This window comes from Chiloscyllium plagiosum, unplaced genomic scaffold, assembly GCF_037043375.1.
Source record: "Chiloscyllium plagiosum isolate Xiang-an unplaced genomic scaffold, Cpla_swu_hap1 HiC_scaffold_33, whole genome shotgun sequence".
NCBI lineage: Eukaryota > Metazoa > Chordata > Chondrichthyes > Orectolobiformes > Hemiscylliidae > Chiloscyllium > Chiloscyllium plagiosum.
In genome coordinates this window covers 57,192,943-57,219,810 of record NW_028270171.1, presented here as the reverse complement: position 1 = coordinate 57,219,810, position 26,868 = coordinate 57,192,943, and the positions used below count along the sequence as shown (strand labels likewise).

General features: G+C 44.4%; 1 long non-coding RNA gene across 1 annotated transcript in view; it reads left to right on the top strand.

The window, feature by feature from the left end:
* The window catches only part of LOC148141504 (uncharacterized), a 267,001-nt gene that overhangs the window by 195,744 nt on the left and 44,389 nt on the right, over window positions 1–26,868 (top strand). Inside the window, exon 2 of the long non-coding RNA XR_015752547.1 lies at window positions 1,328–1,474. This is a non-coding gene — a long non-coding RNA (uncharacterized LOC148141504). The remainder of the gene's footprint in view (window positions 1–1,327; window positions 1,475–26,868) is intronic.

Here is a 26,868-nt window from a genome sequence, read left to right as displayed (position 1 = left end):
ATGGGGTTTAGGAAAATGAGTGGAAATGTCAGTGAAATGTATAACACTCTGACAGGGCGAGACAGATTAGAAGCAGGGATGGTAATTCCCCTGGCTGGGACGTCTAAAACAAGGGACCACAATATTAGATACAGATAGGCCACTTTGCATTGAGATGAGAATAAATGCCTGCACTCGGAGACTGGCGAACCAGGGGTACTCTCTCCCAGATCAGGCTGTGGAAGTCAAGGGGCTGAATATAAATAAGGATTTCTGGAAACTAAAGGAATAGGGAGAGAGCAGGAGTATGGTGTGAAGATAGAAAATCAGCTGTCATTCCAGGTTGTTCTCCAATAACGCAATAACTGTGTTCCTGTGCAACACTGTGTTGTACAAAATCGTGCAATATTAATAATGGGGTCTATGGAAAAAAGAGGGTAAATGGTGAACCCCCAAAAATATCAGTAAAAACCAAAAATTAAATTTGATCTAACACACAATAGGATAGTCTAAATAAATCTTTAAATTATATGTTGTAATGGAACAGTGCTGTAAATGTAACGCTTTCACACTACAGTCACTCACTGGTGTACTGTACCTTTCACCACAATCTTCACCAGAAAGCGCGCGGGGCTGATTGACCATGTGAGGACGATGGAAAATTCTAGTTCTCCCCAAGATTCTCCCCACAGTTTGAAATAAAGTTCTTTCGAAATATAGACTACAATTCCCAGTTTCAGGCTCAGTTTCAAGGCCTGCAGAGCCGATTGCATTCCTGTTTTTGCTGAACACATTGATTGTACCTTTTGTAAACAGAGGGTTTCTGAGGTAGGATTTGCTGTTCAGCTGGTACCCACCAAGGAATCGCGTCACAGTAAACGCTAGGTTCACTTTATAGAAAAAGGTTCATGAATCGCATTGCAGCCAAGTTGTATTTAATCAACACGCTTTATTGGTGAACTGCCTGTACATAGAATGGAGGCGCAAAACAGACGGGCTGAATGGACTACAGCAGTTCTCATTTTATGTTTCACAATGTTTAAACATATTCAGGGATATGAATATTGTATGGGGAAAACTGCGTTGAGGAGATGTTCGGCCATTAAGTAGAATGTGGAAAGCTCAATGAGTTGTATGACGTATTCCTTTCCCACTGCTTCTGTGCAGTTTGTGAGAAAGCTCTGTAAATGTTGTCACAAGCTCTCAGCTGTTAGGAAGGAGGTCTCTGCAGGGTCAACAGGATTGTGTTTCCCGTTCCCTTTTCTGATAACGAGTGTTCTCTCCGGGTTTATCCTTTAAGACCTCGGAGCAATTTGATACAATTGAGTGCCTTGCTTGCCCGTTTCAGAGACCATTGAAGAGTGTATCACATGTCTGGAGTCACGTTTCGGCCAGACAGGAAAGCACAGGGGATTTACTTCCTGAAAGTACGCTGGGGAAGGAGATCGACATCTATAATCGATATTGAATAAACGATCACTATTACTGACACCAGGTATGAGATCTCGATATTTAATTAATTGTTATTAACTTGCACCAGTTACCAGAGAATTAGCCTGGTCTGGATTAGCAATCCAATGACAATTCCACATGGGGGCCTATCGGAAACCACACTGAACCGATTATTTCTGTGCTGTGTGACAGCTCTATCAAAAAAAACCCAACCAATTTGACTATCGTGATGGGACTGAGGGCGTGGTAATTGGTCCGCTTGTAATTATTCCCTTCTTAGGGGATGGGACATAGTTGAGTAATTACCCACATTAGGAGAAAGTGAGGACTGCAGTTGCTAATTATCCACATTGCCAGGGAGTTGTCAGAGTTGGAGCTGGAATGAAACAGCTTCCTCAGGTACATGGCTTGTTTTGTAGCAAATGTCCTCAGTCCTATTGCAGGAATGGTGTCAGGGCCAAATGCCTTTGTCGTATCTACAGTGTCCAGCTGTTGCTTCATGTCACGTGCAGTGAATTGAATTGGTTGAAGACGGGCATCAGTGATTCTGAGGGTATCATAGTGAGGGTAAGGTGGGTAATCGACTAAACACTTCTGGCTGAGGATGGTGCAGATACTGCATCTTTGACATGGATGCACAGGGCTGTTCCATTATTTCGGATGGGGATATTTGTGGAGTCCTCTCCTCCAGTCTGTTGTTTAATGGTCCATCGACTTTTATGCATGGATTTGACAGGACGAGAGAGCTTAGATCTGATTTGTAAGTCTTGGCATCATTTCTCCCTCTGTATCAGATGTTAGTCCTGCTGTTTGTAGTGTAACCAGTCAAGTAGTTTTCATGGGTTGTAATCAGGTTTAAGTGCACGTGATTCCGACCCGACCATGTTCACCCACACACGTCACTGACCCATGGATCGGCTTGATGGAAATTTTAGATGGATGGACTATCCTGGGGGAAAAGTGACAGAGTGTCATTGAAATCTACAGCATCAGATGATAACCCAGTTTTAGCTGCATATTGACTGCCAGCCCCCCCGCCCCAACCCCCCCCCCCCCCCCGCCCCAGTTCGCACCGAGACCCATGCATCCATCAGCCCTGTACTCAGTGATCTACTCTGGTTTCTGATGCGGACATACTTCCATTTTCTCCCTGACCATGATTCAGAGCTCTGCAGTGTCAGTGATGCCAGCTTTATGCAGTTTCAGAGTCAAGGAACTTGTCACCATGCATTACTGTTCAGTTCCCAGTGTACGACGCTCCATGTTGGACAGGATGTTTGGGCATCTTTGACAATATGTCGTTGGAAATTGTTCATAAACAGAAATTGCTGAAGAAATTGCGAAAGATGTTGCAGAAATTTCTGGAGTGCATGCAGAGTTAAACTTTAAGGACCAGTGAACCTTCTATAAAGGTTTTTTTTATTTTTATTTCCATTATCCATAATTATTTATTTAATTGAAAAAATTGTTCTGCGCCTATTCATTTCTGGAGAAACTCAGCAGGTCTGTCAACATCTGCAGAGAAAGGGAAACAGAGTTAGCGTTTCCAGTCCAGTGTGACAATTCTTCAAAACTGAATACAATTGCAAAATGGTCTTTTAATTACTTGCCAGATGTGGAGGATGGGTGGCAGGGAAAAGAGGGTGTGGCAAAAGAAAACGGGCTTTTAGCAGTGGTGAACGAAAATATTCTGTATAATGGGTCGAATGGGGGAAATGGGTTCTCTCTATTGAATGCAAGATAAAAAAGACACAACCACACAAAGTTATACGGAGGCCAGGAGGGAGAATGTTGACGATGTGGTATTATATAGATTTGGCCACAGATACGTTTTCACTGTGGTCATCATCACCCCCTTTAGATAAAGGAATTCAGGTGCTTGACTTCTTATTGGCACTAGTAAGCGTTTCATGCTGCCTTAGTATTGTAATATGGAGAAAAACAAATCACAGTATGACATTTCGGCTGAGTGTTGGTTACCTGTCATTTTAAATATTGTTTCAATTTTGCAGTGATTATCTTCAAACGCTTGTTCTTGAAGTTAGCATCAGATGGAGTGTAAGATGTTGAGGAGTGACATTATAGAAACTTATAAAATCATGAGAGGTATGGATAGGGTGAATAGCCAAGGTCTTTTCCAAAGGCTAGGGGTATCCAAACATAGAGGGAATAGGTTTAAGGTGAAAGAGGGTAGATTTAAAAGGGAGTAAGGGGCAGCTATTTTACACAGTGGGCGGTGTGGGTATGGAATGAGCTTCCAGAGGAAGAGTGGGAGATGCAAGGACAGCTACAAAATTTAAAACTCATTTGGAAAAACATATGGATGAGGAACATTTAGAGGCACATGGACCTAATGAAAACAGATAGGACTAGTATAGTTTGGAAAACCTGGCAAGCATGGACATTTAGAAAAACTTCACGCAGAGTCAGGGTGATTTTGTGAAAGGGAAATGATATTTTGCCCTGTAAAAATCATGCAAAGTATTTCTGGAGATACCTGAGAATGTAACAACGGACTTGATAAAGGGGATCTGGTAGACACGAGAGATTTTCCACAAGGTATTACAAAACAAAAGTTCTTATACAAAACAGAAGCTCCAGGACGTCGGATACTGTATTAACATGGGATGATGATTGGTTAACACAGAAATAGAAGAGTCAGGATTAATGGATCTTTATGGTAAAGGTTTATCTGCTGCAGTACCACAACTATCAGTCTGATGGCATCAGTTATTTACAATCTATGCTGACAGTCTGAAGGAGGGAGTTGAGTGCAATATACATCCGAGTTTGAGGATGACACTGAGAATCAAAAGGCAGGCTGTTACTTAATGGAGAGGACTTCCAGAAAAGGAACAGTAAAGGCATTAAGTCTTTCTGTGTATGAAAAATAAAGTCAGCATGCTGATGCAGCAATAACTTGGTTGGTACATGAGGCGGTTTCCTGGGAAGAAAGGGTTGCGTTATTGACAATCTCTAAGATGGTGAGGCGATAATTAATTGGGGTTTAAATGAATGAAGAGTGATAATGCTGAAAAATACAAGACACAGAAGGGGTTGGAGAAGGTAGATGTTGAGAAGTTTTTTTCATTCTTGAGCAAAGTGTCGAACTCGATGATATAGATACCGTATAAGGAACATCGATTTCAATCTGAGATGTAGAGTAATGTCTTCTCTCCGAAGGTAGTAAATGTCTGGAATTCCCTAACTCAGAGAGGTGTGGAGGGATACAAGGAGTCGGCAAGGGAGTGGAGTTGAGCCCTGGAGTAGATCAGCCATGTTCTGATTAAATGAAAGTGTTAGCTTGAGGGGCCGATTGACCTACTCCTGTTCCTATTTATTAATTTCACATGTTATGCTTTTCGAAAGTAACGGGTTATTTTGCTGGAAATCGTGTTGTACAATGTTGCATTCAGAGAGGAGAGCAGAGGATTTGTTGTTTTAACCCTGCGTGGGGTATGTGGCTGCATTCCCAGCGTATCTGGGTCTGCAACATGACCTACATCTGGAGCAGACGTTACAGAGAGGGGAAGCCTGGAAACAGGGACTGGCGGGTGGGGTGGTGGTCACTTCCTGATCCAGCCTGGATTTTCCAAGTAGATTTCCAAAACTACACCGAACCATTGGAGTGGCCTCGATCTGCCCCTGTTTAGCATGCCCGAGGGCTGAATGGAACATCAGAACACAGGGCTGAGGGACACAAGTGGGCCATTCGGCCCTTTCACACTACCCCACCAGTAACTAAAGTCATGGATCATCTCATTGTGATCTCAGCTGCACTTTTCTTTCCATGTACCATTATCCCTGATTCACCTGTCCATGGAAAATCAGACAAAGCCAGCTTCAATATAATATAAAGGTCCAGCCAACCCAAACTTCTGGGAAAGAGAATTCCCACTTGACTGAAATCCCACTTTGTGGATTTATCCTAATTCCTGCTCTGATGGATGTTGGAGGTGTCACCGTTTCCTATTCTCGTCCCATTCCTCCACTGCTCACATTAAATTTTAAATGTAACCAGGTTGGTGATATGGCCGATAATAAAGTTCTCAGACTGAATCAGGTTCAGTGACAGGAACAAGTCAGGCAGATTTCTTTCGTTAGCCAAAAGTAACTAATAAAACTAACGGATGCGCATGGTGGATCTGTGGTTAGCACTGATACCTCCCGTCACCAAGTAGCTGCGTTCAGTTCCAACCTCGGGCAACCCTCTATGTGGATTTTGAACATTCTCCCCATGTCTGTGTGGATTTCCTCCCAATGTTCTAGTTTTCTCCCATCGTCCATAGATATTCAGCTTAGAGCGGATTGGCCATGCTAAATTGCCCATAGTGCCCAGGGATGTGTAGGTTAGATAGGTTCGTCATGGGAAATGTAGGGTTACATCGATAGAGTAGGGGGGCAGGACCGGGCGGGATACTGTTCCGAGGGTCAATGTGGACATGATAGACGGAATGTCCTGCTTCCACACTGTAGAGATTCTATAAAAACAACAAGAAGTTTGGATGATACAAACACCCAGTGGGTATCTATCTGATCCACTCTCCTCTAGGTTTTGTATGTTTCAATAAGATCACCTCTGATTCCAAGAATAACCTGTTAAAGCCTCCATAATGTAAGACCCTCATCCCTGAATACATGAAGTGAAACATCTCCGAACTGCTTCCAACTTAATATATCCTTTCTCAGGTAAGGAGACATAAGTAATCTCACACACACATGAGGTTACTTTTTGTTTTCTCAATGGTGAGAGTATTTGGAACTCTCTTCTCTGCAGAGCATTGGAGGCAGAGATATTGAATATTTTTGAGCACAGACAGAAGGTGCATAAAGAATAACGGAGTCAAGGATTATCGGGGAATGTGCAGTGTTGGGGAAATGCTGACAGTGGTACAAAATCACACTGCTCCAGCACATCCAGGAATACAATGCAAAAGAAATGATAATATCGATAAAATGTTAAGGGGAAATCCCAGATGGTGGCGATCTGGAAGGTCTGCTTTGTTGGGCTCTGCATCACAGCACGGGCAAAGTGGTTCCCTAACCCACTCCATCCCAGCCATTTACTTAAATGCTTAGTTTTGGAAAGTTTTGAGAGTTGGCAGTTGTAGTCGACTTAGTTTGTGTAGTTTTTAAGCTCTATGAGACTTTGTTTAGTAATTATCAGTAATTAGAGTTCTTCCTCTCTCGAGTTCAAATGTTGCGACAGTGTGTTCTGGGTAATGATGTGCTTAAATGGTCTACCTGGAACATTAAGATGAGCCATTGGCCAGAAAAGAGGAAAAATTTACTTTCTAGTCTTAAAAAGAGAGAGAGTGGATGTTGTCCTATTGCAGAGATGCACTTTGATGACAAGGAACAATTGACAATACAGCAGGTCGGGCTTGATCTGGTTTATTTCTCGACTTTTAATATTAGGAGGAGGGGAGAAGCCATAATGGATAAAGAAAATCTTCCATTTAACCTACTAGATTGTATTTGACAATCAAGGGAGGCTCATAATACCCAAAACCTTGAACTATAGTAAAAAATATAGTATTTTGAATGTTTATTGCCCCACGCCCCCCCCGCCCCCCACTCGTAGCGTACCCTCCAAATTCAGTTATCTTGCATCGTGGCACATTATTGTAGAAGTTTTCAAAAGTTTTATGGACCCCACGGTGGACAGAATGTCGAAAGGTGCCCCAATACCCTCGTTATAATGTAAGCAATTAGTGGATATGTGTGCAGAACGAGAGCTGGTGGATGTCTGGTGGCAGATCCACATCACAAGCAGGGATTTTCTTTTCTTCTAACCGGCATAAATGCCACACGAGGTTTGATATCTTCCCTATTCCTGCAACAATCTTAGATTCGATGGCATCCTGCACAATTAGGAATATTACCATTTCTGACCATGAAGCAGTATACTTATTGATTAACATTAAGTGCAATATAATAGATTCGAGACACTAGCGAATGTATCCCTTTATTCTTAAGACTAGTTGGTCAATTTAGTAGTTAGATTAGATTAATTACAGTGTAGAAACAGGCCCTTCGGCCCAAAAAGTTCACAGCGATCCAGCCCCTGACATTTGCTCCTTCAACTAACACTATAGGCAATTTAGCATGGCCAACTTACCTAACCTGCACATTTTTGGAGTGTGGGAGCAAACCCACGCAGACACTGGATAAATGCGTTAACTCCACACAGACAGTCACCTGAGGCAAGAATTAAACCCGGGTCTATGGCGCTGTGAGACAGCAGTGCTAACCATTGTGCTACTGTGCTGACCGCTACAACGAATTCAGATCTTCCTTAGCCATTAATTCAGATTCAACCAATAACTCATCCACTCTATGGGAAATTGCTAAGGCTTATGCCAAGGGAATAATTATTCCTTATGATGGAGCAGAAGGGGGAGCAGGAACGCTGGTTTGAGGCAAAGCTGAGGGCAGCCGAGAGTGCATACTGTGATTGTCGCTCAGTGGCTAAGCTGCAGAGGATCACAACGCTTCGGTCTACAGTGTATTCCACGCTCACACGGACAGCCAAGAAGGTTTTGCAAAACAAAGACTGTTTGAACATGGTGATAAGCCAGGCAGGTATTTATTCTATCTTGCCAGGAAAACGAGCGCCCCTCTTAAGCCATTACCTCAATTAGAGAAGGCATTGGGATCCTGACCTTCAATTCCAAAAGATTAATGTCTCCTGTCCGAGATTTTTCATCGAATTATTCCAGACTGAACATTTTTAGGGTAGATGGATTAAGATGGAGTCATTTTTCAAGAACCTGGGTCTTCCAGGAGTAATCCCTGAAGAAGTTTTGTGCCTTAATGCACCATTGTCAGCACAGGAGGTTGTGAAGCAGCTTCAGAATGTAAAGGCGCACGTTCCTGACGGATTTCCTGGTGAACTTTATAAATAATTTATAAACCTATTGTCAGGGCTGATGTTTAACGTGTTCTGTCACTCATACAGTCAGGAACCCCTCCCTCTATCCTTAATAGAGGCTCATATCTCTCTGATGCTGAAGAAAGGAAGACCCCGGAGGATGGTGCTTCTTACACGCCAAACTCATTTTTAAATGTTGGCCTCAAAATCCTGTCTGAGATCCGTGCATTATGGTGGAAACTTTGCTGTTTTCCGTTACCAAAGAGGACCAAACCGGCTTTATAAAAGGCCGCAGATCTTCCTACAATGTTAAGAATTTACTCAATATGATCCAATAGTGTCAACAAGAATCTGTGCAGGGATTATTGATCCCTTTAGATGAGAGAAGGCATTTGATTGGGTTGAGTGGCCGGATCTCTTCTGTACATTCGAATGGTTTGGTGTACGCAAAGTTTTTATCAAGTGGATGAGGGTCATTTTCCGCGATCCTCTGGCTGCGGCTCTCACTAATCTGTAATATTAATGTTTCTGCAGGCAGCCGACACGGTTGGCACCTTTCACCATTGTTGTTTACGTTGGGGATTGAGACACTGGCAGAGGCCATTCGTAGGGATGCCAACATATCTGCCCTAGAGGTGGGATCGAAGTCACGAAAGATTACATTATATGCAGATTAGGGTCTTATGTTTTTGTCAAATCCCGCAATTTCGGTAGTTCATGTGATGCGATGCATTGATTCGCTTGTTGCCTTTCCGGGCGATAAGATTAATTTTACAAAGTTGGAGGCCATGCCTATGGGAGGTCTTAGGGAAATACCTGATACTGAGGACAAATCCTGGATTCCTTTTAAATGGTCACGCGGGTGGTTTGCCTATTTCAGTATCTTCATTACATTTGTCTTTGATCATGTATTTAACGTGAACTATGTCCATTTGTTTGACAAAATTAAACAAGACCTTCAAAGATGGAGGCATTTCCAATATCCTGGCTCGGTCAGATAGCTGTTATCAAAATGAATGTCCTTCCTCATTTCCTGCACCCAGTTCAAATGCTTTCTATGATGTTTCCCAGACAGATATTTCGGAAACATAATGGCTGGTTTAGCTCTTTTATTTGGCACCATAAGCGATTCTTTATCTAGCTAACAAAATTGCAACTGCCCCACAGATTGTGAGGAGTAGATCTCCCCGATTAAACGCAAGCAATTAATTTTTTTTTCATCGTATGTTAGTGCCTGGACCGCTGAGGTCTCGGCATCAATATGGCTAGACATTGAGCCCTCTCAGACAAAGTCTGTTGTTCTTAGATAAAATGACAACATTTATGGAATATTGGCATAAAATAATGATTATCAATACTGTTAAATCTTGAAGGACAATGCGTCAGATCGAGGCAATACAGCCAAAATCATGTTTCTTACCCCTATAATTGGTATACCGGGGATAATGTATTCCAGGTTGAAACTGTGGTCAGCGAGGGAAACACCTTGTTTGGGTGATTTAGAATTATAGTATCCCTACAGTGTGGAACAGGTCCTTGGGCCCAGCAAGTCCAATTCGATCCTCTGAAGAGTAACCCACGCACACCCATTCCCCTACCATCTTATATTTACCCTGATTAATGCCCCAACTTACAGATCCTGGAACACCATGAGCGATTGAGCAATGGCCAAGTCATCTAACATGCACATGACTGTGGGAGGAAACCTACGCAGACACAGTTGAGAATATACTAACTCCACACAGCCAGTCACCCAAGGCTGGAACCAAACCCATGACCCTGGTGCAGTGAGTCAGCAGTGCAAACCACTGAGCCATCATGTATGACTAGAAGGAGAAACAATGATAACGTTTGAACAAATAACTCGTAAGTATGGACTACCTGGTAGAGACTTCTTCTATGTTTTTTCCAGATTAGAGATTTGATTAAAAAACACAATTTTAAAAGACACTTATAGATCCAATACAGAGAAGCAGGTGATTATTGTAAAGAATACACTCTATGTCAGTACCCTTTACCATTTGTTAGAGAGTGTCCCCGCAGGCAAGACTGTGCAGCTTCGTGACGTCTGTGTGAGAGAGTTGGGGGTTTAGATCTTTTCGGAGATATGCGAGGATATTTGTGAAAATGCTCGGAGGATTTTGATCTGTAATAGAACCCATTCCATGCAGTTGAAAAATCGTCATAGGTTCTATCTGACCCCAGATTTTCTCTCAAAATTCAAAGTGGGATTGTCTTCAGCATGTCCTAAATGCAGAATGACTACAGACACTCTTACTCATTGCATGTGGTCCTGCTGCAGGCTTCGTATATATTGGAACACTGCGTTAGGTGTGGTAGAGTGGGTCTTGGGGACCGAATTGGAGATGGACCCGGTTTCTGTTTTCCTGGGTCTGCCCAGAGTATCTTACGCAGATGCACATGGGAAAAAATATATATTCTTACTTTCTATGCTAGGAAAAAAATTATGTTGTGTTGTATGCCTGAAAACTCCCCGAGTCTGTTGAGACTTTGTAAGCTCATCATGGAGAATATCCCTTTGGACTTTCTCACCAGCATGGTGCACCAAAAAACAGAGATTGATATAAGTCATAGAATCATAAAGTCATGGAGATGTACAGCATGGAAACAGTCCCTTCGGTCCAACCCATCCATGCCGACCAGATATCCCAAACCAATCTAGTCCCATCTGCCAGGACATGGCCCATAACACTCCAAACCCTTCTTATTCATTTACCCATCCAAATGCCTCTTAAATGTTGCACTTGTATCAGCCTCCCTGACATCTCCTGGCAGTTCATTCCATACACGTACCACTCTCTGTGTGAAATAGTTGCCCTGTAGTTCTCTATTATATCTTTCCCCTCTCACACTAAACCTATACCCTCTTGTTCTGACTCCCCGACCCCAGGGAAAAGACTTTAAATATTTACCCTATCAATGCCCTCATAATTTTGTAATCTCGATAAGGTCACCCCTCAGCCTCCGACGCTCCAGGGAAAACAGCCCCAGTCTGTTCAGCCTCTCTCTATAGCTCAAATCCTCCAACGCTGGCAACATCCTTGAAATCTTTTCTGAACCCTTTCAAGTATCGCAACATCTTTCCAATAGGAAGGAGAGCAGAATTGCACGCAATATTTCAACACTGGCCTAACCAGTGTCCTGTACAGCCACAACATGATCTTACAATTCCTGTACTCAATACTCTGACCAATAAAGGAAACGCCTTCTTCACTATCCTATCTCCCTGCGACTCTACTTTCAAGGAGCTAAGAACCTGCACTCCAAGGTCTCTTTGTTCAGTAACACTACCTGCGACCTTACCATTAAGTGTATAAGTCCTGCTAATATTTTCTTTCCCAAAATGCAGCACCTCGCATTTATCTGAATTAAACTCCATCTGCCACTTCTCAGCCCATTGGCCATTTGGTCAATCTGAAGTGACCCTCTTCGCTCTCCACGACCCCTCCAATTTTGGAGTCATCTGCAAGCTTAGTAATTGTACCTCTTATGCTTGCATCCAAATCATTTATGTCAATGACAAAAAGTAGTGAATCCAGCACCGATCCTTGTGACGCTGCACTTGTCAAAGGCCTCCAGTCTGAAAAACAACCCTCCACCACCACCCTCTGTCTTCTACATTTGAGCCAGTTCTGTATCCAAATGGCTAGTTCTCCCTGTATTCCATGAGATCGAAACATGCCATTCAGTCTCCCATGGGGAACCTCATCAAAACCATTACTGAAATCCGTATAGATCACATCTACCCCTCTGCCCTCATCAATCCTCTTTGTTACTTTCTCAAAAAACTCAATCAAGTTTGTGAGACATGATTTCCCATGCACAAAGCCATGTTGACTATCCCTCATCAGTCCTTGCCTTTCCAAATACATGCACATCCTGTCCCTCAGGATTCCCTCCAACAACATGCCCACTACCAACGTCAGGGTCACTGGTCTATAGTTCCCTGGTTTGTCCTTAACACCCTTCTTACACAATGGCACAACGTTAACCAACCTCCAGTCTTCCGGCACCTCACCTGTGACTATCCATACTACTAATATCTCAGCAAGAGGCCCAGCAATCACTTCTCTAGCTTCCCACAGAGTTCGAGGGGACACCTGATCAGGTCCTCGGGATTTATCCACCTTTACACATTTCAAGACATCCAGCACTTCCTTCTTTGTAATATCGACATTTTGCAAGGTGTCACCATCTATTTCTCTACATTTTATATCCTCCATATCCTTTTCAACAGTAAATACTGATGCACAATACTCCTTTCGTATCTCCCCCACACTTCCTGTGCTAGTAAAAATATTCTGTTGTTTTGGATGTCTGAAAAAACCCCGGGTCTGTTGGGTGGTTGTAAGCTCGTCATGGAGAATATCCCTTTGGACTTTCTCACCAGTATGGTGCACCGAAAAACAGAGATTTATATAAGATGTGGCAACCCTTTTCGGATTTCCTCGATACAGGCTTATCTGCCACTCTAAAAAGGGCTTTTATATAGCCATGACGATATTGTCTAATGAATCACATATTAGGAATTATGAACGTATGAATGTGTATCAGTTGATGCTCTCGAAGAACGAGAGCTATCACTTTGTTATGCTGAGCCGTATTATTTATTTATTATTTATTGTTTCTTTTTGTTTTTCTTCTGTCCGTTCAGAGACTTTAACTTATTTTGTATATACATGCACATGGGTGTAATTTTGTTCAGTTATTTGAGTTGTTTTGTTATTGGTTTAATATAATAATAAAGTATCTTTTTCAATAAAAGTATTGTTTAAAAAAATTAAAATGCTAACATTGATAGATTAGAGTCCCAAATAACTCTCATTAGAGAATCCACTCATGATGGTTTACGTTGAAGGTCCCCACATGGGTGATGAGGTGAGGTTGAGAGATCTTCATGGTCACCTCTGTCAGTGTGAGGAATTGCGCTGGTGGCCTCCCTCTGCATCACAAACCAACCATCCAGCCAACTAAGTGGGAGACTGTGTAATATTGCACACAGAATCAGTCACAAAAAAGGGCAAGAGAAATTTTAATGACATGGGTAAAGGTGGATTCGAGATAAAAATGTTCTCTGCTAGAAATTATATTTTATAATGAGACAAGTGTTTGGAAGCTGTCTTTGGTTGAATACAATAAGATGAGACAAGTGAAATAACCAGAATGACTAATTGTGATTGGATATCGATAACCATAAAATAAGTGCATGTTTTTGATTGGTCTGTAGAAAGCATGCTGACTGTTGCATGAATTTATATATCAGATGTAATATATTGTTAGAAGACTGTCCCCATGAGAAATGCCTTCTGAACACATGCTAGAAGAAACCCGGGGTATGAAGTGTCTGAGAATCGTCTGCTCGGTAACAGGAACCTCGGGGTTGAATGACTGGAAGTTCCTGTAACATGAAGCTGAGAAAGCCATCAGAACACCCCCAAACAAATTGAACGTTGGAGCATATTTGAAGTACTGAATGGCCTCATGATGGATTTTAATTGTGTGTGATTTGAAAAACGTACATCTCTAATCTATCCTCTTACGTGTTACGTACTGGGGCACAGCCGTTTTCTTGAAACTGGAATACGTTGGAACAATACCTGGAACATTCCATAATTGACATTCTGCAGAATATTCTCTAACTATGTGGTGGTGGGGGGGATTTGAAAGGCAAGAGAGAAAGAGAGGGAAGGTGCTGCCTGCAATAGTGAGAGTGGTGGAGCATGATCCTTGTTTGGGGGTTGGTGCTATAACAGATATACAGTGAGTGTGAGGGAGCAGAGAAAATATGGTGACCCTTATCCTGACAGAGTGGGGAAGCTTATTTATGCTTGTCCTGTTTTGTTGGACATTTCTTCAGACCCCAGAAACTGCACTGAGCTGGATGGTGAGCTCAGCCCATGCTCGGTGGATCTGGTAGTGTGGCCCCCTCTGGGAAGAGAATGGTCCCCTTTTGTACTAGCACATCCACCAGGACATCCGTGCTGCTGTCGACAAACCGTAATGTAATTTCCCCTTCATTGCCATGCTTGGGGAAAATGTGCAGGGCAGCTCCAAACTGAGAAGGCTCAACCGTGTTCCCATTGATCTTTTAAACATGGCACCAGTGTCAGGGATTACGGAATATCCAGGGGCATCCGGGCGACTGTGAGTACCTCCAGTCATGATGGGTGGGAGAATCGGGCTGGCATTGTATGAGAGGGACACTATGGAGTGGGATGTGTAGTTAATGAGATGAGTTTGGTAAGATCGCACCAGGAAACTAGCTCGGCCTCGTGCAGACAACCCCTCTGACACACTCAATAAAAATGTCCCTGAGACAGTTTTTTTGTTAGATTCAGCCCAGTGTGGCGAAGACTGTCCTCACTCCCAGTTACAAAGCTGCAGAACAAATGCTCATCCAAAACTCTCCATCGCCTGAACTCACAGCAATATCCCTTTCACTCAATATTCTTCGAAATACTGACCCGTGTTGCATGATACTATCGAAATGTCTTCATTTCAGCATTCTGAATCTGTGAACATATTCTTCCATGACATTTTATCTCAGTCTCCCCCCTACCCTGTCTTCACCCCAAAACACTCATTTACAGTCATATTGCACGAGACTGCCAGTGTGACTGGCCATTTGGCCCAGCTGGTCCATGCCAACCAAAATGTCCATCCAGACTCACCCCATTCCCCTGCTCTTGTTCTGTATCCCTCTAATCCTTTCCTATCTGTGTATGTGTCCAAATGCCTTTTCAATCTTGTTATTATACCCACCTCAATCGCTTCCACTGACAGCTCCGTCCATATGCGTACCACACTCTGTGTGAAAAAGTTGCCCCTCAGTTTCCTTTTTATATTTTTTATCCTTTCCAAACATTAATGCATATCCTCTAGTCCTCGATTCCACAACCTTGGGAACAAATTTTGAAGTGTTCACCCCATGCACACCTCTCATGATTTTATAAGGGCTACACTTATATAAGAAACCCTTCGGTTTCCTACGCTGTAAAGAAATAAGTTCTAATCTGTCCAACCTCTGCCTATAACTTAGAGCCTTTAGCCGAGGGAACATCTTTGGAAATTTGTTCTACGTACTTTCTTGTTCAATAATATCCTTTCTAGAACAAGCTGAACAAAACTGAACACAATACTCCAATACAGCCTTTCCAACATCATGTACAACTGCAACATAACGTCCCACAGTCTATACTCAATACGTTGATGAAGGCCAATGTGCCAACAGCCTTCTTCACTGTCCTGTGTATCTGTGACTCAAATTTCAGACAACTGTGCACCTGATCTCCAACGTCCTTTTGTTGCACTACACGCCTTAAGGCACTATCATTTGTCATTAAATTCCTACCTGGATTTGACTTTCCTAAATGCAAGACACTTATCTATATTAAACTCCGTTTGTTATTTCTCAGCCCACTTCCCCAGCTGATCAGGGTACTGCTGAAATTTCTGATAATGTTCCTCACTGTAAATGATGTCTCCTAATTTAGTGTCATCTGCAAACTCACTAACGTTGCGTTGTGCACTCTGGTCCAAATCATTTATATAGATAAAAAACCTCAATGGGCCCAGGACCGATCACTGAGGCATTCCACTAGTCACAGGCCTCCAGTCCGACAAACATACCTCCACCATAGCTATTTGCTTCATAACGTCAATTTCCCAGTTTACATTGGAGTCCATGTAATCTAACCTTCCAGAGCGGCCTACCATGTGGAACCTTATCAAAGGCCTTACTGAAATCCATATCGAATATGTCTACCACCCTGCCCTTGTCAACCTTTCTGGTCACTTCCTCAAAAACTCTATCAAAGTTTGTCAGGCATGATCTGTCAGACACAAAGCTATGCTGACTGCTCCAAGTCAAACTCTGTTTTTCCAAATGCATGCATATCTTATATCTGCATACCTTCTCAAGTGGCTTCCAGAAACAGACGTGAAGCATATTGGTCTATATTTCCCAGGCTTTTCTTTGCAGCTCGTCTAAATAAGGGCACGACATTTGCTACTGCACAGTCTTCCGGGACCTTGCCCCTGAACTGTCTTCTCTCGCCTCGTGCAGTTCTCTTAGATATATTTGGCCAGGACCAAGAGATTTATCTGACATTGTGCATTCTAATATATCCAACAGCACTTCTACTGTGATATGGACTGTACCAAGATATCTCAACTAACCTCCCAAAGGTCACAGGTCTTCATGTCTTCCTTCATAATAAACACAGAGGGGAAATTGAGGACCTCACCCATCTCTTGAGGTTTTACACATGCATGTCCATTTTGGATTTTATTCTCTCTCTAGTTGTTCTTTTTCTTTACTATACTGAATTTGGATTCATCCTAATCTGTTCAGCCAAGGCTATCTCATACCCCCTTTTCGCCTTGCTGATTTCCTTCACCAGTAAACTCCTGTATCCCCTGTGTACCTCAAAAGATTCCCTTGGTCCCAGCTGCCTGTACCTGAGCAACGCCTCCTTTTTTTCTGGTCAGAGCCTCAATATCTCATGTCATCCAGGGTTCTCTCTTCCAGCCTCGCTTTTCCTTCACCCTCACAGGAACATATCGACCTTGAACTTGAGCTATCTCACTTTTGAAGCCCTCTCACTTTCCCGCGATCCTTTTGCTTGGAAACACACTTCTCCAATCAAGCCCTGCAATCCCCTGCCTAATTCCAACAAAATTCGCCTTGCCCCAATTTAGAACTTGAATCTGTGGACCAATTTTGTCCCTACCATACCTATTTTAACATTAATACAGCTCTGGTCACTTTTCCAAAAATGCTCCCCCACTTTAGGTCCGTCACCTATCCATCCCTATTTCCCAAAAGTAGGTCGAGTTAGTCCCTTCTCGAGTAGGATTCGCTATATATTGCTTGTGGAAATAATCCTGAACACACTTAACAAATTACGTTCCATCTAAGTTCTTAACCCACTGAAAGTCCCCGTCTATGTTAGGATAATTAAAATCACCTATTATGACAACCCTATTGCTCCTGCAAGTCTCGCCAGTCTCCCTGCATATTTGTTTTTCTAATTCCCATTGATTATTTGAAGGCGTATAGTACAACCACTATAATATCACCATCCCCCTCTTACTTGTTTGCATCATTTACACAGTCTCATTGCATATTATCTCAGTTATTTCATCTTTAAATACTAGAGTGATACGCGCCTTAATCAGAACTATTGGTATTTAAATTGTTTCTATTTACATCTCTTCCTCGCAGTGACTTTCACATTCGCCGCATCCCTTGTCAAGGCTCAGTGGAGATATGGAGCTGTAAATTGATGGGAGCTGCACATCCTGTCAGTTCTAAACTTGGCTGCAAGTTTCCCCACACTGGGCAGTGATCTAACACAGTATTACCGAACAATGCAACAGCCTGGGTTTATATATGAATGAACCAGTGCGGACTGCACAGCTCCCCACGCTGGACATTCAGGCCAGGATTATAGATCCAGCATTGGTGTGGGCTGCACAGAGTTCCACTCTGGATATTGCTGGGTTGCATTCAGCAGTACACGAGCCGGATCTACACAGTACTCCATCCTGAATATGTAATGGATGGGCTGATTGTGTAAGTTGGATTGCGAATGTGAGAGAACTAAACATCTGGCAATGCCTTTATTTTGTTTTTTTAATTCGTGTGATTGGACTCTTCAAATCCTGATTCATCCGGTTTGACCCATCTCTCTGGATGAGTCATGGTAACTGTTGTTACAGAATCTGTGTCGGCAACGTGACCAAAAAATGGAGCAGAGGCTGCAGAGAGGACAGTCTCCGTAAAATGGAATGAGGGAATCACCATCAGATCAGCCGTGGTCTTAGTGAATGTTGGGGCAGGATTGAATGGACCACTGATGCAATTTATTCATATATTTCTGTTTGTTCCAAGCAAACTCCCCTTCTCTCCCAGTGTCCCATACTGGTGGGGAGTGAGTCACCTCCTCCTGTTCCTGCATAACAGGATCCGCGGGCCTCAGTAGCCTCCAGATTTCCCTGTGCCCCAGTTTTGAGCAGTTGAGTGACTGCCTCCTGTTTCTGTGTCCCAGTCTCCAACAGTTGAGTCTCCTGTTCCTGTGTCCCAGTTTCAAGCAGTTAAATGATTCACTCCTGATCCCAAGTTTGTGAAAATACATGTCCTCCTCCTGCTCCTGAGTAACCGGTTCCAATAGCTCTATGCTCACATGCTGCTCCTGTGGAATTGAGGTGAGGGACTGAATGGCCTCTTCACATTCTTTACAGCTTTTCTTGACTAAAGACCTTTCTGCTGTTTCAGTAAAACACCATCAAATTCTGAATGATGTATTTTTGTATTTGACTCTCAGTAATTGAGCAAACAAGCCGACTGGCAGAATTCAGATGCTGAATAGCCTCCTCCTGTTCCAGTGTTATACACTGAAGTGTCAATAGACTCTCAGAGATGTACAGCAAGGAAAAAGATCGTTGGGTCTGGTCTTCCATACCGCAAATATCCAAAATTAATCTCGTTCCCTTTGCCAGCAGGTGGCCCATCTCCTTCTACACGCTTCCCATGCATCTACCCATCTAAATGCTTTTTAAATGGTGTAAATGTACCTGCCTCCACCACCTCTTTTGGCTGTTCAATCCATACATACAGGGGTCTCTGTGTGGAAATGTTGTCCCTCATGTCCCTTTTTAAATCTTTCTCCTCTCACCTTCAACCTTTGTCTTCTAATTTTGGACTTGTCTATCCTGGGAAAAGACATTGACTGTTTACCTTATCTATGTCCCTCATGATTTTATAAACCCCTTTAAAGTACCCCCTCAGCCTCAACACTTGAAAATAGCCCCAGCCTATTCAAACTCTCCTTGTGACTCTAACCCTCCAAAACCTGCAACGTTCTTTTAAATCTCTTCTGCACCCTTTCAAGTTTCACAACGTCTTTCCGACAGCAGGGAGGCCAGAATTAAAGACAATATTACAAAAGTGGCCAAACCAATGTCCTGTACAGATTTTGTCATGCAAATGCTTCGACTCAAAGCACGCACCAATAAAGGGAAGATCACCAAATGCCTTCTTCACTGCGCTGTCTACCTGTGACAGCACTTTCAAGGAACGGAGAACCTGCACCACGAGGCTCGCTTTGCTGCCTCACAGGGCAGCGACCTGGGAATAATCCCATCCTTGAATCACTGGCTGTGGGAATTTGTACATTCTCCCCGTGTCTGCATGAGTTTCCTGCGGTTGCTATGATTTACTCCGACAGTATAAGGATACACAGGTAAGGGTAGATTGGCCATGCTAAATTGCGCACCGCACCCAGGGTTGTGTAGGGGAGGTGGATTAGCCATGGGAAATGCAGGCTCAGAGGGATAGGGTAGGGGTTTGTCCAGTGGGATACTGTTTAGAGGGTCGGTGTGGCCTCCATGGGCCCGAAAAGCCTTCTTCCTAACTGTAGGGATTCGATACTTTCTATGGAGTTCTATCATGTCTTGGTTTGATTTGTCTTGCCAAAATGCAACACCTCACATGAAACTAAAATATACTCTATCTGCCACTCCGCGGCTCACCTAAACAAGGTCCCATCATAGTCTGAGAGGTCATTCTTCACGGCCGACGAAATTTGTTATTATCTACAAACATACTGACCATACTTTATATACTCAAATGCAAATGATTTGTATAAGTGACAAAAGGCAGTGGACCCACTATTGATCTTTGCGGCACGCCACTGGTCACAGGTCTCCAAATTTAATGAACAAATGTCCACTCTCACGGCCTGTCTGCAATATTCAAGAAAATTTTGGATCTAAATGGCAAGCTCTCCCTGGATTCCAGGCAGTCTAACCTTGTTAGCCATTCTACTATGTTGAACATTTTGGTTTTCTTACTGAATTCCGTAAAGACAACATCCACTCTCCTGCCTTCATCAATCATCTTCATCACTTTGTCAAAAGATTACACCGAGTCAGTGAGACGTGATCTCCAATCTACAAAGCCCTCTTCAGTCCTTGTATTTTCAAATGCATACACATCCTTTCCCACAAAAGCCCCTCCAACAATTTAGTCACCATTGACGTCAGGCTCAGCGATCTATGATTACCAGTTTTTTTCTTACTTTCTTAAAAAATGACAATATGTTAGCAGCCCTCCAGTCTTTTGACACCTCACCTGTGGAAATCAATGACACAAACACATCATCAAAATGCTGATCAATCTCCTTCCTGGCTTCCCACAAACATTTGGGATACAACTCATCAGTTCCCAGGGATTTGTTCACCTTTATGTGTTTTAAAATGTCAAACACCTCCTTGTAATATAGACACTTTTTAACGTATCACTATATATTTATTCATTCTCTCGCTCCTGTAACCTCCTCCTCATTAAATACTGAGAAGATTTCTTTGTTTCATATCCCTCCAATCTCGTGTGGTTCCACACATAGGTAGCCTTACTGACCTTTAAGGGGCCCTGTTCTCTCCCTAGTTAATCTTTTACCATTAAAGGAATTGTAGAATTTTTTCAATGCCTCGTTAACCCTATTTTTAAAGCCATCTCATGTCCACATTTTTCTGGCCCGATTTCCCCGTTGACGATGCACTTACTTCCCTTATACACCTCTCTGGATTTACTTGATCTCAGCTCTGTTTACCTGACATATGCCTTCTTCCTTACCTTGACCAGAGCATCAATATCTCTAGCCATCCAGCACTCCCTGCACCCACCAGCCTTGCCCCTCTCACTAATAGGAACACGTTGGCTCTGGACTCTCTGAAACGACATTTTGATGGCCTTACATTTTCCAACCATCCCTTTACCTGTCAATAGGGTATTCCAATTAGCCTTTCACAGGACTCACCTAACAATTTCAAAATTGGCCTTGTTCAAAGTTAGAACTTTAATGTTTATATCAGGTCTTTCCCATTTCACAACTAATTTAAACCTAATATTTATGCGTAACAGAAAGTAAAAAAAAAACACTTCCTGCCCTTCTGTAACAGGCTCGAGAGGCTGAATGGGCTGCTTGTGGCCCTCTGTAATAGACTGGAAAGGCTGAATGGCCTCCTCCTGTTCCTGTGTAACAGACCCGAGACATTAAATGAGACAGCAACCCATGGATTACGGGCAGCCGTTAAACTGAATCTGACGGAGGTCCATCCCTTCTCAGTTACAGTAACACAACCAACGCAATGTACTCCAGGTGCCCTCTCAGTAACACCTCATACAGCTGCAGCGACACATCTCTTTGTTTTAAATGATTCTGTTGGCAAAATGTGCTGAACAATGTGTTGCTGGAAAAGCACGAAACGTCGATTCTCCGGGTCCTTGGATGCTGCCTGATCTGCTGCGCTTTTCCAGCAACACATTTTTCAGCTCTGACCTCCAGCATCTGCAGCCCTCGCTTTCTTCTTGTTGGGAAAATGTGCCAATGTTCTAGATTTCCACCTTTTCAAGTAGCAACAGGATGTAGGGGGTGGTGTAATTTTTAAATCATTAACTGCTGTAGTAAGCACATAGTAAGTACAAAGCCACCATTTTAGTCTTCTCTACCTTGTAGTAAGCACGAGCAGACACTCCCCCAGATTTTCATGAATGGAACAATGGAAACAGCTTTCCTCGTGGCTGAGGGACCGCCCACAACCACGGCTGTACGTCATCATCCATATAAGGGAGAAGCGGGGAACTCGAACACTGATTGGCTGGGTGAATAACCAAATAATCTCATCCATCAGGAGGACAGTGGGGAACTTTAACACTCATTGGCTGAGACAGTAGAAGGCCCCGCCCACTCCTACATGTATATAACGTGCGGGGATTACAATCTGTGTGTGTGCCTCGTGGGAAGCCATTGAGGTAACACCCGGTTCTGCAGAACTGAATAAATAGTTTTGGACGAACTCCTCCGTGTCTTTGTTCTTGGGAAGGGAAGCAGAGTGCCTGATGGGGGTCGCAGAGTCCCCTATCCTGCACAATTGGGGGCTCTTCCGGGATGCAATAATTATTGCCGGGGCTCTCTTCGGCTCGTGGATCAAGTCTGATACAAAAAGACGCGTCTGGTATATATTTATACTGCTCACTGGATCGGCTTGGTCCGTCAGCCATCGGCCAAGAGGGTGACCCGGCTCATTAAAATAATTTTGGATCCCGAGAAAAGGAACACACGGACGAGTGCTGGGACGACCGGTTAGTGACGATACACGGGGGTACACACATTTAAAAAGGCCAGACAACTCCGTGCACGGATCAAGGTAAGAGTTTTTTTTTGTTCTTCCTTGTTGGCCGCGTGGTTTTGACGGTCATCTGTGAAAATGTTTTAGGTGTTTAAGACCAGGACCGAAGATAGACCATGGGAAATTGTGGTTTTGACGGTTATCTGTGAAAATGCTTTAGGCGTTTAAGACCAGGACCGAAGATAGACCATGGGAAATTGTGGTTTTGACGGTTATCTGTGAAAATGCTTTAGGCGTTTAAGACCAGGACCGAAGATAGACCATGAGAAATTGTGGTTTTGACGGTTATCTGTGAAAATGCTTTAGGCGTTTAAGACCAGGACCGAAGATAGACCATGGGAAATTGTGGTTTTGACGGTTATCTGTGAAAATGCTTTAGGCGTTTAAGACCAGGACCGAAGATAGACCATGGGAAATCAGACTTTTAGGTCCACTAAGGACAAGTCAGGGAGGACTGTAAATGGAAAAGAAATACCCCCCGATAGTCCACTAGGTCGGAAATTGAGTTTATGGACGGAAAGCAGTAGGACAAAGGACTTAAAGAAAGAGACTATGATAAAATATTGTTGTTTTATATGGACCAAAGAACCTATCCGCGCCCCCTCGGTAGTTTGGCCCAAGTATGGGTCTGATGAAGACTGGGTGTGTCAACTCCTAAACATATATATGTTAACAGAAAACAACCGTTTGACCCAGAAGAGAGCAAAAACGCCGCCGCCTGGTTGGCGAGTGACTGCGGGGACCCCACAAGTCTCTACCTCTGATTCCCCAAACAGACCCGAGAAAGCCCCAGAAGTCTTGGGACGTCCTCACCGAGGATTTGCCCCCTTCTGCCCCGCCCCCGTATGTACAACCCGCGCACGGCCAGGCGTCCAGCGCGGACCTCCCTCCTGCGTCGGATAATCCCGGTTCCCGGCAGGTCATGCTCAGTGAGGGAGAGCCTGCTGGAGGGGACACAGGAAGGGAAGAAGAGCCCACCCCAGGCATTAGGAGATCAGCCCGAATTGAGATGCGGAGAGATCAAGAAGAGAGATTGGGTGCTGAGAGGGTTAACAATGTTGAACAGATGAACCCTTTACGAGAGGTGCCGTTTGGGAACGAACGGACCGGATTCGTAGTACAACCTTTAAATTCTGGGGATATCCGACAACTCCGTAATGAACTACCCCGTCTACTGGACGACCCTGTCAGTGTGGGAACACAATTAGATCAATTTCTGGGGCCCAGTATATACACATGGGCCGAATTGCAGGCCATGATGAGAATACTATTTAATTACGATGAAATTGTCATGATCCGGAATAGTGCAATGGCCATTTGGGATAGGGAGCATCAGGACGGCCCTCAGCGTGGAGAGCAGAAGTACCCCTTAGAGGACCCCCGGTGGGATCATAATGACGAGGGGGGATGGGCTAATATGACAGACCTCAGAAACCTTATAATCAGGGGAATCAAAATCTGCGTGCCTAAACAGCGGAATTTAGCGAAAGCATTCGAAGTTGGACAGAAAAAGGATGAATCCCCGAGTGAGTTTTTAGACCGTTTGTGGGAGTCCATACGAAAGTATTCAGGTTTAGACCCCGATGGGGAAATAGGCAAGGGCATGCTTAAGGTGCACTTTGTGACTAAGTCATGGCCTGACATTCAGAAGAAATTACAGAAAGTGGAGGATTGGGCTGAAAAAGATGTTGCAGAATTATTACGGGAAGCACAGAAGGTGTACGTTCAGAGGGATGTAATAAGGGAGAAACAGAAGACAAAAATGATGGTGGCAGCCGTACGGGAAGCTTGTAAATCCACCGGAATGGGGGAAGAAGGTTATGGGATGGAAAGAGGAAGGTCGAGGAAAAGTTGGAGAGGGAGAGGAGCGAGACGGGGCAGAAGTGGGAGAGGAGGATCTTATGGAATCGAACGGCCTCAGGCGGCCGGATGTTACCATTGCGGGAAACTGGGACACTTCAAGAGGGATTGTCCCGATTTTAAAAGGGAGCCAGAAGGGATGTATGAAATGGAGCGTGAACAAATGGATTAGGGAAGTCAGGGGAGGATCGGAACATGGGCCTACCAAGAACCCCTGGTAAATTTACGGGTGGGCCCATTTAGACAAGATGTTACTTTCTTAGTTGACACAGGCGCCGGCAGGTCCTCAATCCCCCTCCATCCGAGGGGGGGTTGGCTTCCAGGCTAAAACATTAAACATTTCAGGAGTAAAGGGTGGGGTTTGCAGTGCAAGAATATTTGAACCACAACCCTTGCGGCTGGAGGAGGAGGAGCTCCAGGTGGAACTCCTTCACCTCCCGCACCTTCCCTATGGGTTGTTGGGACGGGATTTAATAGTCCGTTTCGGACTACGAATAGAAGTGGGAGAAGAGGATGAATTAGCCATTACCATGTCATACCTTAGTGAGTCCCGATTGACAGAGATAGACCCTAGGGTTTGGGTCGCCAAAGGGAACCGGGGGGGGGGGCTCGCAATTCGACCTGTGGAGGTAAAATTAAAGCCCCAGAGCCCCGACGTCAGAGTGCGCCAATACCCCATCTCTTGGGAAGGGAGGCAGGGCCTGAATACAGTTACCAAATGCCTACCCCTCGCCCTGTTGCAAATTCGCACCCAGCCAAGACGGGATTTGGGCGTCTCCCCTTACGAAATGCTGTTTGGCCTCCCGTTCCATGGGCCGAAGGGAGAACCTCCCTTATTCGAGTCTCGGGACATGTTTGTGCAAAAATATGTGGTGGCTCTGGGGTCTGCTCTATCTCGTTTATGCCAACAGGGACTTTTGGCACAGACGCCGCCCCTCGAGTTTGCGGTGCACACCGTCAAGCCGGGTCAGTGGGTCCTGATTAAAAGCTGGAAGCAACGCATCCTCGAACCAACTTGGGACGGTCCCTTCCTAGTACTTTTGACGACCGAAACGGCTGTCCGCACGGCCGAAAAGGGCTGGACACATTATACTCGGATCAAGGGACCGGTGCCACAACCGACGGAGGACGAACAAACCTCTCTGACAGAGGCATCTAAGGAACAGAGACCCTGAGAACAGACTAATTGGACTTTGGCGAGTTTAAAGGACTGTGTCCTCCGGCCGGACACGAGTGTTGCAACAAAATGCAGTCAATCGTATTGTTAACTTGCTTTGTCATTATCCTTCGGCTGGGTCATAGTGTGCGTGTTACCCAATTCGGCCTCTGGGGAAAAAACAGGCAGAGGACCGTTGGTGGCTCTCCATCTCCGTTCCCGCCAACAAGCCAACACAGACACTTAGTTTAGACCAAGTGGGTTGGTGCCCTGTGCGACTAAAAGTGAACTGAATCAGACTAAGCGTAACCTAGAGAGAGAAAGGGGATTCCAGGGTCAGACGTTAGTATTACAGTTGCATGGCAAAGAAGGCATCAATAGGCCTCCGGCCCCCGGGGTCCAGGCTATGGTGTCAATTGTCCGTGATCCCATCACCCCTGGGCGGAATTGTGAGCAGAATCAGTGCAATCCACTCTATCTGACCATAAAGACCTTGGGGAACAACGGGACGAGCCTTAATGGAACGATCCTGGGTATTAGGGTTGGGGGCCAGGCAGGACAGAAAGGGTTGCAGCTGTGCTGCACAACCATCACGGTCATTGAAGCTGGGTCTGGGGCCTCATCCACCCCCGATGAGCAGGAAAAGGTTAGGATAATTGAGGTGATGGACTTGGAAAGGACCTTTGAAATAGAAACGGGATACGGGGAGGCGAATGCCTGGATGGAATGGGTCAAATATACGGTAAGGAGCATGAAAAAGAGTGATTGCTACGCGTGCACGGGTGCCCGTCCTAACCCTCAGGTGGTCCCATTCCCGCTGGGATGGGAGAAACATCCACAAGCCTTGGACTGCATGGTAAAGCTGTACCAGGACCGAGAGGCCTGGAACGACCCCACTTGTCGACCCTTAAGTTTGAAGTTTCCTCCCATCAGGTCTAAAGGGGCGCCCCGCCCTCTGTCATTCACAGGGGTAACGGGTACGCACCAAGCCTGCGTCTCTCGGACGGGACCGCAATGGGACAATGATGTGGGGACATTTGACAAGTGCAGCGGATCAATTCGGCGGGTCAACGAAACTACCGGGGGCAGGAATTACTCCCACATTCATGTGCCTAGGGCAGACTTCTGGTGGTACTGTGGTGGGAGGATTCTGCGACTGACCCTGCCCCAAAAATGGGCGGGCACTTGTGCAATCGTTCAATTGGCCATCCCATTCACCGTGGCATTCGAAAAACAAGAGCAACCCCGTTCCAGTAGAAGAACTAAGAGGGCTTTGGAGACCTCTTTCGATGATAATATATATTTAGATGCCATAGGGGTCCCCAGGGGT